At 40.1% G+C, this 12,856-nt stretch overlaps 1 long non-coding RNA gene across 3 annotated transcripts in view; it reads right to left on the reverse strand.

Annotated features, from left to right (window-relative positions):
* The window catches only part of LOC116445767, a 52,903-nt gene that overhangs the window by 12,447 nt on the left and 27,600 nt on the right, over nucleotides 1-12,856 (reverse strand). The window contains exons 2-4 of one of the 3 annotated variants that reach the window (XR_004240877.1): nucleotides 12,081-12,142; nucleotides 1,804-1,971; nucleotides 1,218-1,336 (exon numbers count right to left, since the gene is read on the reverse strand). This is a non-coding gene — a long non-coding RNA (uncharacterized LOC116445767). Of the gene's footprint in view, nucleotides 1-1,208; nucleotides 1,337-1,803; nucleotides 1,972-12,080; nucleotides 12,143-12,856 lie in introns of all 3 variants that reach the window. The other 2 variants (XR_004240876.1, XR_004240878.1) reach the window with 2 other exon arrangements.

The raw sequence follows: 12,856 nt of genomic DNA on the forward strand, positions 1-12,856 counted from the left end.
AACAGCACTGGTGATGCTCCTTTTACTTTTTATATAGCCATCAAGCTTTAAGTTAATAATTATTAAAATGAACATATCAACTAAACCAATGTATTTATTGTCTATTAGTTGCTATCCACACATGAAGGACAACAGTGATGATTTCACAAGTGGCATGTGCCACACCAGGCAGTACCTCAGGATTTACATGAAGAGGTCAACTTTGTCTTGAGGTGGTCAAGAATTATAGAAAAAATATTAAAAGTTGAAGACTACTGAAGTAAGGAAGAAGTTAGGATTTTCAGTGGCAATCCAACTTCACTCAGAAGAGTGAAATTCACTGGTGATTAAGCCTTGTTCTGCTTGGTGAGGAGGACATAATTCTAATCACTGGGATGAAGTCAAGCCAAAACAGCTCAGCCCCACCATGGGTGAGAAGCACTTATTTGATGGTCTGTCAGAGGGAGTTCTACAGAACCACTGCTCCCCCAACTGCAGGGCTGAGAGGATGAAGGTGCCCAGAGTGAAATGCACCCTTTGTGCCTAATTCAATTTCTAAATCTCATCAGGAATGGGATACAAGCACAGGCTCTATTCGTACCACCGTGAGCTGAAACAGACACTAAAAGAAATGACTCATAGCAGAGACTCAAGGACCTGCGAGAGGTTGTAATACCGTATCTAATTTTGGAAGCACTTCATGATTTGTATCCTCTTTCAATGCCAATGGAAATAATGAAAGTTAATACCAGGTGCACCAGTGAGTCCTGGCAGTTCTGACCTTTAGGAGAGCGAACTTGGATTTACAGATGACAAGATTCATTGCAAGCACATCACACCACACTGAGCTGCTGACTTTCAGGCTTGCTAAGATTTACTGTAATACCCCAGCCCATACATCAATATTTCAGCACCCACAGGAAGGGAAGTTATACTAGCAAATACCCTTGTCTGCAATGTTCACCAGTAATTCCTGAGACCTATCATGTTAACCAACTTGATGTAAACTTGTCATATTTTTCCTCATAGGACTCGTCAGCATTACACATTGCAAATCTAATACTGAGGCTTTTTCATTGCACACAAACATAGAAGAAATATGAACATAAGGCAAAAGTGGACCACCTGATTATAAAGTCCAGTGCAATTAAAGACTTCTGGAAAGCAAAATTAATTTAAGCACTAATTGAGGAACTTGGTTTTTGGTGCTTCTTTTTGAAGGCACTTACCTAACTCACCTGTCCACATCTCTTGTAATTCTCCTTTCCTCATAAAAGTTAAAAATAAATCCTGGAGGCATCCCATTTGTGAGTTGAGACATCAGCTTTCACCACACACCTAAAGTGTATTTGTGTACCTGCAGGTGTACATAAAGCAAGCCTTCATTTAGGAATTAGTTATTATGTGCACATAGACATAGAGGATTCTGATTGACTTCTACAATCAATATGAACAATAAATTAGCTCTAGGCTGGATAAGCAATGCAGCACATCGAACCAGACTTCTCTGAGGCAGTTTGAGAACTTTATCTCTCTCCATTCTATTTTAAAAGCTGTTGTTCTAGCTCTCCTAGCTTCATCTCTGGCCTTTCTGGGACCTGGAGATGGAGAGATGCTTCAATTTCTGGGATTTTGTTTTTTTTAGTCCCATAAAATACTGTGTTTTTCTTGACATGTGTGGACATGATGGAAAGAAGATAGATTACAAAAGAGAAATGACCCCTTCCTGCCTGCCCTCAAAACCCCTTTCTGGTTCCTGAAAACAAAACAGTTGGACAATTACACCCAAGTCAATACATTGTGCTGCTGTTCCTCTGTGTTTACCATGTATTTGATGCAGTAAATCCTGGCCACTGGCTCCTGACACCCACAGAGGTTAACTGAGAAGCCTTCCTTGCTTGCCTGTACACAGAATGTTTTTCCAGCATTCGGTATCCAGAGAATCCTTCACTGCCTGTACTCTGATCCAATGGGAAGTTCTTCACACATTTCCTGAGTAGAGAGAAAACCCATTTCAGTAAAAAAAAAAAAGACTGTTTAAGTTTCAGTAGTGCAGTGCCACAGCAAAAAGTTTTTCTGCCTTCATAATATATCACTGTAATGTTTTATTTACAACAGAATTTGTTCCAAAGACTACTGACTAAAATACGCTCTAGGCTAAGGTCATAAATTTTCAGATCTCACCCAATGAGTTTTAAGATGTTAAGTACATTAAATTTTTAATTGAAAAGTAACTCAACTGCAATGTCGTAACTTGAAAAGTCCAGAAACCTTATGGAGTCCAGCCTGCATTCACTTACACTAAAAACTGAGCACTACCTGTTTCTATACATGTCTGAATTTGCCTCCAGCTACTCTCACACTTCTCTTTTCTTCCAGTTAGGTAAATTCACTCTCAGATTAAACCTGAAAGAAGTCCCAGAACAACATGTAGCCTCTGAACTCCCAGGGCCAGGGGCCTCCCACTGCCTTTAATATCCTTTGAATCAGATCCTGGAAGAGCCTTTGTTCATAGATAACTTCATTTGCCACAGAGTGGCCCATAGGCCTCTAGAACCAAAGCTCTATTAAACAATCAAACCCCCCACCCCCAACTTAATTGTCACATTTATAAGGGATATATTTTTTCATATATTAAGACCTTTTAAAAATAATTCCTAAGTTTTTTTTTTAAAGCCAATTTATATCACTTCCAATACTAAGTCAATATACATGTAACAATAACATACACTGGCTTTTAATCAACGAAATATTTAATAAGCATGGTCCTAACTTTATCCCAGAAGCCTGAAACTGTTTTAATGAATCAAATCTAGAGTTAATCTGAACCAAACTTTATTCAAGGATTTACAATAATGATAGTGCTATGAACAATCTTTGGGTATATAAGATGCAGAAAAAGTTTTTGTTACCTTTAACTGATATTTGCCTGGTTTTGCACTGTAAAAATATTCTCACAATGCCATGGCCCCTCAGCTCTAGAACAGTGAGGAAACATTCCTGTAACAATACCTCCAGAAGGGAATGAATAATGCTCAGCATTTAATAACTTCCACCATTTAATAAATAATGGATAACACTTAATCCCGATTTGAATGCTTCACAGAAAAATCTCATGGGAGCCCCAGTTTGATCGTGTTCTTTAAGGAGCAGAACCTGCTCCTTGGAGATGAGTTTGTTCCTTGATATGTCTCTCTGACTACAGGTGGCCAGGAATAGTCTCTGTACTAACTGTACTGTGCTGTTTGCACTCAGGTACAAAAATAACACTGCTTAGTCTAGGCCAGCATACAGCTCGTTTGTATTTTACCTCAAATCAAGCCCATGAAAAATAAAGAATGCTGTTCTCACAAGCCACTCCACCTTCCCTTTGTCTTGTTCCATGAGATCAGTTGGCAAGTAGAAGTTGCTACAAATATAGGCCACAGCACAACCTTATTTTCTCCCCTTCATAGTAACTTAGAGAAAAAAAAAGCAATGGCCCACAGAGGTCTTATTAATTTCCTTTATTGATTGAAACATAAGATACAAGGCGCCTCACAGGGGCCCCTGAGCCACACAACAAAGATGCAAGGACCAGCAATGAGAAACACTAAGTAATGAAACAAAAGAAATTATGAAAAGTAAAGCTAAAGATCAATATGCTGTTTTTCTGAAAGACTGTGCTCAGCTTTAAAAACAGAGTCATTTGTGCTGAATGTTTAATTAGCTATAGATTGCTAAAGAAGGATTCCAGACCATCTGGAGTCTATTCTGTAAGTTGATCTGGAAACCTCTAGCTCAAAAATAGTCCCTGTGGGAAGGCACAAACATACATACCACAACCTCATCAGCAAGTTTCTGGAATATATTTTAGATAAAAATATGCCATCTTTATGTCCTGGGAAACCTGAGACGAAAAATAAAAGAACCCCAATACCAAAGTACTAGAAACAATTGGAGAAGCAAGGTATCATTTCTTAAAGGAGCAACAAGACAGAGGTTAACACCAAAAAAGCCTGATGAGCAGCTTTAGGTTCTAAACATTAAAAGATGCAATTATTCAACAATGTTAGATAATCACCCAGATGATAAATATACACCTGCTTACAGGGAACTTAAAAATCTAGCAGAGGAGCAGGAGCCCCCATTGCACTGGGAGGATAGGGAAACTGGAGCATCACACAGAAACTGAACAAAAATTGTCTTAAAATAGAACTTGGCATGATGCCATAGTTAATAGCTATAAATACAGAACATGCTGATGTTTTAAACATGGTTTTTAAATACAGCTTTAACCAGAATGGAAAGGCAAGCCTTGACAAAGACTTCAGTCACCATCAGCAGTACAAAGAAAACTGAAATAATTCTAGACAGTGCCTAGTGAAAGATTTTTATTTTGCTATTTAAATCAGGTTGGATCAGACCAAAAGGCTTCCTCCCTGTTTCTGTACCAAGAACAGAAAAATTAGCAGGTGTGTCTTGGAATGAGAAACCAGTCTATATACAATACTTGAATTACAGTCCAATGGTGCAGCATCTCCAAGGGCAAACAGCAAATAATGTTCTGGAGATAGCGGGAGAGGTCCTTACTAAGCAGTTGACAATCAGCCTGCATAACAGATCTTTGCCCTTAAGAATCAGAGCAAACCTTTCCAGAGTGTATTTCCTGGTTTTTAACAAAGATGGTATCCTAGGAATCTAAAGAATGGGACTAGAATCAGAATTTGGTTCATTTTGACATCAGGAAGGGTTTCCACAACAAAAGTTCATGAAAAAGAAAAGCTATACAATATGAACTGCCTGAGTATTTAAAAAACAAGATGCAGTCTGGAAGTCATAAATGTATCTCCAAACTGGCCATGACTGAGCAGTACAATCAGGGAGGAATTGCCAGAGGCAGTTCTAGGCAAACTTTCCATCCTCTCTTTCCCATCAAACACAGCCTGTGCTCACAGCATAAGATCCAGGTGTGGGGACATATTTTCCCATTCAGACAGGGACCCCATCTGGCTCTGCACATGGTGACAAAGAGTCTGTCAAGCATGAAAAACATTTCCTGATAACCCCAGGTATGTTGTGAAGTACAAATGTGATATTTGGAGCTCTTCAAGAACTAGGAGAACTGCTTCTAGTGAAACCTCAAAGAAAAATGTCAGGAAAACAAAAAAAAACCTACAAAAAAAAAAGGGAGCCTTAGGTCATTGGCTTCTTGACTCACTTTTGAATCTTGGGAAAAATGGTTTGATGATTTTAGAATTTATGCATCTCTCTATACATATTACCATTTTAGCAAGCTAAATTGATATAATCATATGGCTTAAAGCTAAAGTGGCACTAGCAAAATCTGCTAAGACAGTAAAATAGAAACCCCCAAACATTTATCTCAGAGTGTTCCCAGACATTTTCTCCAGCCATATAATTTTTTTCTCTAAACATTTTTAATAGATTTCCTGTGCTTACAATGGATCTGCTTTTGAAAAACCTCAGACTCTGCAAATACATGTTCTTTTCCAAAAGAAAGAAAAATAGACACCAAAACTCATCACCCAAGTAACAGAATGTAAAATGTAGATGCAAAAGTATGAGATAAACAATACTATTTCACTTGTTTACCCTCATCTCTCTAGTTTGTTTTTTCATTATACAAATCACAAAGAAGCAAAGACACTGTGACAAATCCAGCAACTGGGAACAACTTCCAAACACCCCATGCTCGGAAACAGTCAATCACTTGACAGAGACCAAGCATAGGATATTTACTTTTTATTCCTACCAGATGAAACTGAGCTTCTACCTAAAACTGTGTCCGTGCTTAGGAAGCTGGGTGAAAATATCCCTGCTTTAAAAAGGTGAATGAAATTTACTGCTGCCACTTGTGAATTCAAACACTTAAAATCATCCATTAAGGTGTATTTGAGCATAAAAAAATGTCCTCAGCATTCATTAGGTTCTATTAAATTTTATCTGTTTGCAAATGCATCTCTGTGGCTTCTGCAGCTCTGACATGCCCTGGAAAGGGTGGCAACACTCCCATGATCCAAGCTCACGCTCCCTTTTGCTGTAATAAAAACAATGGACAGGCAGCCACAAAATGCAGATATCATCCTGCCATAGCTTCCAGTGATTTAGAGCACAAGAACAAAGCTCTGGGAGCATCCTTACAGCTCAGAGTATCTCGGTACTTCTGTGATAAACTCTGAGCTACATCGGCAATGCAAAACTGCCAGGGGTTTCAGCTTCCTCTGCAGGACAGGCTGGATGTAACTTCTTACACACCGTGGGAGAGCCTCAAATAAACCAAGCTGTTTGAATCTGACCATTAAGAAAGAACATACAGGTATTTCTAGGACATGGGCTTTGGAGGGAGAAGCTGCTCCTTTGGAGGGAGTGAGAAGCTGCTCCCTTCAGCTGCAAGCATCCTGCAAACTAAGGTGCTTTTATAAAAAATGAAACGACAGTTGTTCTGTGCAATTATGTCCACACACGTCCTCAGCAGATGGCCAAGGCCTCTGTACTGGTTTAAACCTGCTACTGAATCCTCCCAGGTTCCCTTGATGGATGTGCATTCTTCCCTCTCCTTTGGCACGTTAATTTCATCACTCCCAGCAAAGGTTTTACTCAGCACTTATGGACGTGCCACAACTTGACAGCTATACAATTTACTCTCACTAACAGCAAAACAAAAGGCACTTATGTCCCATTATCCTTACCAAAGCCTGTCCTGGCCTAAGATTGTAGGAGCATTGACATTTCTATTTTGCTGCAGAGGAGCAAACTCAAAACTGACCATTTTTCCTTCTTTTAAAAGGATCTTGGTGCTTGATTTAAGGACCACGTCTCTTTTGTAAGGCAGCTGATGCAAACCAGCATTAATGACTGGTGCAGGGCATTTCCTCACAGACATCTCACACTGGTTTCTGTATGGCAAACAGCCCAAATCCTGAGTGGGACCTTTACAACTAAACAGAAGCAGCAGAGAAAACCAGACCAAGTTCTTTGCACAACATGATGATGTGGCTCAAAGTGTCAGTGGAGCAGCTCTCATTTTCATCAGCAGAAAAGGTAATCTTGTGCTTTTAGCCAGAGCACAGCTACAGGATTGTGTATTCAATGGACTAAATAATCCCAACAGTACTTCTGGTTCATTCTGTACTGAGAAGGACATTTTTGCAGGAGACATCTTCCCAAATATTCTATTCACCTGGATCACTGAGGCAAAGGTGCATTTCCATTTACTGTATAACAGCAGGTAGTGAATAATCCCCCTCTTCACTCACTAGGCTCACTGTATTTTGAAATAAATTAAAATGGAACTGTGAGAACCTATCAGTCTTATAAACAGGCTTTTTCCTGTTTCAATGATAGGTAGATGAAAAGTGCATTTATCCTGGGAAAATTTACTTCTCTCACTTAATCTTAGCAGTCTCTCAATACACTTTTTTTCTTTAAGATATGATCCAAACCCTACTAAACTTAATAGAAGAGGTTTTCATTGACCTCAGCAAGCTTTGAATCAGACCTATAAATTAGAGCCTGACCCCTTTCATAGAATTTATGATCTTTACAGCCTATCCCTGCAAAATTAGGACATTGTGGACTCTGTGCTTCATGCATCTTAAAATAACTGCCAACAGATAGTGCAAACTGTGCAGTTCATTTAAGCATATCCTTGAACCCTGGTTATTTGTCTGATTTTACTCCAACTGACCCCTTGCCTCTGATTAAGCTTCCTTCATCACAGTCATTCTAGGCCACCTGTCTTGCTGTCAGGTTAGGAAGCTCAGGCATGAGAGAAAAGGAGGAACTGTTTGGCCATGTAATCTCATATTAATAATTTAAAATAGAGCTTTAGCAAGCTTTTCTTGTACCATATGAAAGGAAGTTTAAGATGAATGGTTATCAGCAGTCATCCTTGACTATTATAATATGGAGCATAGTTAATATTTAAAGAATATACACATCCATATGCAGAGAGAAAAAATGTTTGAAGTAGAACTGAATTTTTCCCTAACTCACTGCAGTTCATCCATAACCTCAATTTATGCCAGACTCAGTGATTCTATCTTCACTTCAAACTGAAGTGACCAGTCAAACATGACATACCAGCCCCTCAGCTTCACCATTCAAATACTGGTTAAAGCAAATACCCCAACAGCAACTATTTTCTCAGAGTTAAACTTCTTGCTTTATCATCAGTTTCCAAAGAACAGAAGTCTAAAGGAAAGAGACAGATCATTAGCCTGGAAGTTCAAACTCTCAGGAGAAGAATGCTGCAATCCCAGGCTAGGTCCACCTTGAGCAGGAGCAGATGGTTCAGTACTCTAACCCTAGAATCCTAGAATATCCTGTGTTGGAAGGGACCCACAAGGATCATCAAATTCCAACTCCTGGCCCTGCACAGGACACCTCAAAAATCACCGTATGTGCATGAGAGCATTGTCCAAAGGCTTCTTGAGCTGTGTCAGGCTGGTGCTGTGACCACTGCCCTGAGGAGCCTGTTCCAGTGCCCAGCCACCCTCTGGGTGAAAAGCTTTTTCCTGATATCCAACCTAAACCTCCCCTAACACAGATTTATGCCCTTCCCTCAGGTCCTGTCACTTGTCACTACAGTGAAAAGGTCAGTGCCGGCCCCTCCTCTTCCCCTTGTGAGGAAGCTGGAGGCAGCAATGAGGTCTCCCCTCAGTCTCCTCCAGGCTGAACAGAACAAGTGCCTGCAGCTGTTCCTCCTATGGATTCCCCTCCAGACCCTTCACCATCCTCATGACCCTCCTTTGGACACTCTCTAACGGCTTCATGTCTTTTTTTTCTTGTGGCACCCAAAACTGCCCCCAGCACTGGAGGTGAGGCCGCCCCAGCTCAGAGCAGAGCAGGACAATCCCTCCCTTGCCTGGACAATGATGCTGTGCCTGATGCCCCCAGGACAGGGGACACCCCTGTGCCCTCACATGACCCTGGCAGCCCTTTAGGGGAAACAAGCTAACAAAACCAAAACAACCCCCCTGTGAATCACCTAGCTCAGCCTTTTCCCCTTTGCAGCTCCCTCTGGCAATAAGCAAATTCCTCTTCCACCTGCACCTCCCAGCTATAGGGTTCAGTGCCAAGAGAAAAGGTGTGTAGCTGAGGAAACATCATGTCCTGTTTACAGACAACCAGTCAGTGCCAGATATCTGACTCCAAACTAGAAGAGAGAATGTTAAACCACATTCCAGTAACTCACAGGCAACTCTACAATGGAATATCCTTACTGAATAAAAGGATTACAGCCCATTGTCACAGCTGTAAAGACACTCAGAAAGAGGTGTTCTGATTTAGCAGCATTTTAAACACTCTGTATGGAGGCCTAAGTGAATCCACAAACATCGAGGTGGTGAGAAGTCAAAGGCAGCACACTCCTATCAGCATTTCTGCAGTTACAGAGACTGGTGCATTAGCAGGAAGCCTGTGTGGCACTCATACTATATCCTCAGACAGTTTGGTAGCACTGTCATCCAACCAAGCTTTGTACCATTAATATCATGTCATTCTTGGGGGAAAATATGGACAAAATTTTTCAAAAGTCACAGCTACTGAAAGAGACAAAGAATAGTTAAGTATTTCTTATTTAAGAAGCTGTTATATATTTATATTTAATCAGTCACCCCATAGGATAAATTTCTATTTGGAAAATAAAATGCTTTACTGGACCCCAGTTGACACAATAAGAGAATTCAGGTTTTATTTATAGCTACTTGCAAATTACTGACAAATCAGGGTGACTTTGTTGTTCTTTGATACTCTGCTTCACCACAACTGCAGAGGTTTTCACTGTTTAGAACCTCAAAGTTTCCAGAGGGTTGCAGAGAGTTTCTGTATTGGAGGCTCCCTTTTGGTGCCTCTAGGTTTTCCACAATGTTTCCTAACAAATAGATCTGATTTTAATTAAGGGAGGTAAAGAAACAGAGCAGATGCTCTATAGTTACACAGGTCCCTGGTCAAATCCTATGTCAGAGGAAACCCAGTGGCAACAAAACATTGGTTTAACACTGAGCAGCGCACAAGCAGAATTATACAGAGGGGGCGAAACACTCCTGGTTCACAGGGGTTTGTGATGCATTTTGATTCTCCTACATCTCCTTCAGGTAAAAATACACATTTACTAAAACTCAGGGGATACCCTGAATGAATCTTCTTTCAAATATGGTTTATTATGCCTACTCTTTTGTAAGGCTCTAGTTAAGAAAGTCAAAAGTGACCTAGAAGCTGATGCACCTATTTAGCACCTGAATAACTTGTGGTTAATTACAAATATATATATGAATAACACAAGCATTGTGATAAACTGATGTACTGCTGGAATTTACACAAAAATAATTACTTAAAGCTTTCCTAGAAGTAGAACAAGAGCAGGAGAATGATCACATTGAACATAAATGTAGCCAAGTTTTCCAGGCAGTCTTGACAACTGTCTACTAGTGGGGATCTACTGCAATGTATGTATGAAATTAATCCATAATTTAACATTTATGCTAGTTACATCTGTTTACAAGTCCTACTTCCTATTTGATTGAGTAGCACAACCCTTTCCTCACATCAGCTGGGGACATCATTATTAACTGATAACAACCTCAATTTGCAAATTACTTAAATCTAATGGGGCTTTATTTCATTACCATACTGGCTGTAATTCCAGGTCAACATTCATTACTGACATAGTTCCATTTTAATGCAGACAACTGTGCATTGCTGAGAAGTTATTTATAATATCCTAAATATTTTACTAGGAAAGAAATGTGCCCTTTTGCCTAGGAAAAAAGTAAGAAAAAACCCAACACCATTTTGTATTATGTAAAGAGATGAAAACCTGAATCAGGACTTCCTTGCCTACAATCATGTAGAACACACAATTAAAGAGCTGTGTGTCCAGACAAGGTTCTATACAGCAAGGACGTATTACTTCACTTACATATCTGCTTCCTCAGCTTATCAAGAGCATACTTAGCCAAAACCTGTTCTTTTCTTCCCACTTTCAAGCCCTAAAGAGCCAATTACTGCAGCACGTTGTTAATCCGTTCCCAAGCTGTGCCACACAAACATTTGAGTCAGAACTCATTTTTTCCACACTGCCATGGAGTGACCAGGCAAAAGGAGCACAGCACATCCTTCCACAGACCTGTCACAAATTCTGTGATTCACCAAGTCCAAGTGACACAATATCCTGTGTAAGGAGCAGAATGACATACAAATTGTTCCTGCATCTGGAAAGACAGCAGAAAATCCACCAACAATAAACCAAAACTGAACAGCTCCCTGAAGTTCACTACTATTTGCAACTCCAGTGCATTTACAGACTGGATAGCTGCCTTCAGGACAAACTTCTGTATTTCTCTTAGGGATTAAAGTCTGTGCCTTAACCGAGAATCTGAGATGTGTCCAGCTGTTTTCCAAATTGGATTTTTGTCTGTCAGCCTGCTTCCAGCCCTAGAACAGATCAACATTACAGTTCATTGCTTCCATTTTTTTTTTTCTTCCCTTGTATGGACAGCTCCTGTTTTCTACCTTTAATTGCATCTTTGTGGATTAAGGCTCTCCAGCTCAGATCCTGGTTCCTCTCTCCAAAAAGAGAAGCTCAAACCTTATCTGGTTAGTCTCTCCCACCCCAGTTATCTGAAAGCAAGAAGGCAGCAAATATAAATACAATGTGCATAAAAATCTGTTTCTAGCAGGCCCTTTTCCAAAAATTCTTTTAGGTAAGTAAAGCAAGTGGAGTCGCAGGAGTTTTTCTTATATGGGTCACTGCCCATGAACTATTAGGAAGTAACCCTTCCAAATTACTTTGAATGAGCCTTGGCAAACAGTCAGGAACACTCAAAAATCTCACGGAATGCCAGAGGCTCTTTTCCATTTCCTGTATTTGGTACATTTCACACCTTCCAGAGGATGCTTATTTAAGCATAAGACTTCACTTCAAACTGATTTATCAGGAGCCAGCCATTCAGAGACTGAGACTTTAGTCCCAGAATTCTGCAACCAACAAATTATAAGCCAGGAATACTGAACTAAATAATTCACTCAGTAACAGCGTTACCTTCAGCAAATGCACAAACCCACCAGAATCCAGAGAGGAATCGTTTGCAACTCACCATGGTAACAGTGCACCGAGGCCAGTTATCAAAATTCACCCTCCTCCACTAAATGACTTCTCCTGCAGGAATAAACAGAGTATCAACAACCCCTTCCCCAGCCCCCTTTTAATTCTAATACAGATGTCATTACCATACACTTTGGAAACAGTGTGTAGGTTGTTTGTGGTATTTCGTTGGGTTTTTGTTTAGTTGGGTTTGGTTTTTTTTTTGGGGGGGGGGGAGGGGGTGTTGTTTGTTTGTTTGTTGGTTTGGTTTTGGTGGGGGGGATTGTTTGTTGGGGTTTTTTGTTTAGTTGGTTGATTGGGTTTTTTTGGTTTTTTTCCTTTTTTTAAAAATTTTTAAATTTTTATTTCTGTACTTAAAACCCTGAAGAGCTCCTTGTACAGCCCCTCTACAGATCATGAACAGGCCAAGCCTTCCCCCATTAATGCCAATAGAAGCCTTGCAATTGACTTTCAGGAGGAAGAGCAGTTTGTTGTTAAGTACAGTAATATTTGTTTCACCTTCACCCATCTTCACCTCTTAAGAGGTTTATATTTATGGGCAACAGTGTCTGCTCCTCTCACAGGGGTTTTGCAAATGCATAGCATTAACCTGTCATTTGATTTTCCACTTGAGCTGGTGTGCACAGTGAGGTAAAGAGCAGCACTGAGGTATGTTGATAATGACTCCCACAGATAAATCCATACATATTTTACATTGGAGTGTGACCCTTACAGGTCTGGCTCTTATTTTCTCACAAATGGTTGTTTGCACCTCGTTGGCTTCCTTCC

The sequence above is a fragment of the Corvus moneduloides genome, chromosome 6, assembly GCF_009650955.1.
Source record: "Corvus moneduloides isolate bCorMon1 chromosome 6, bCorMon1.pri, whole genome shotgun sequence".
Taxonomy (NCBI): domain Eukaryota; kingdom Metazoa; phylum Chordata; class Aves; order Passeriformes; family Corvidae; genus Corvus; species Corvus moneduloides.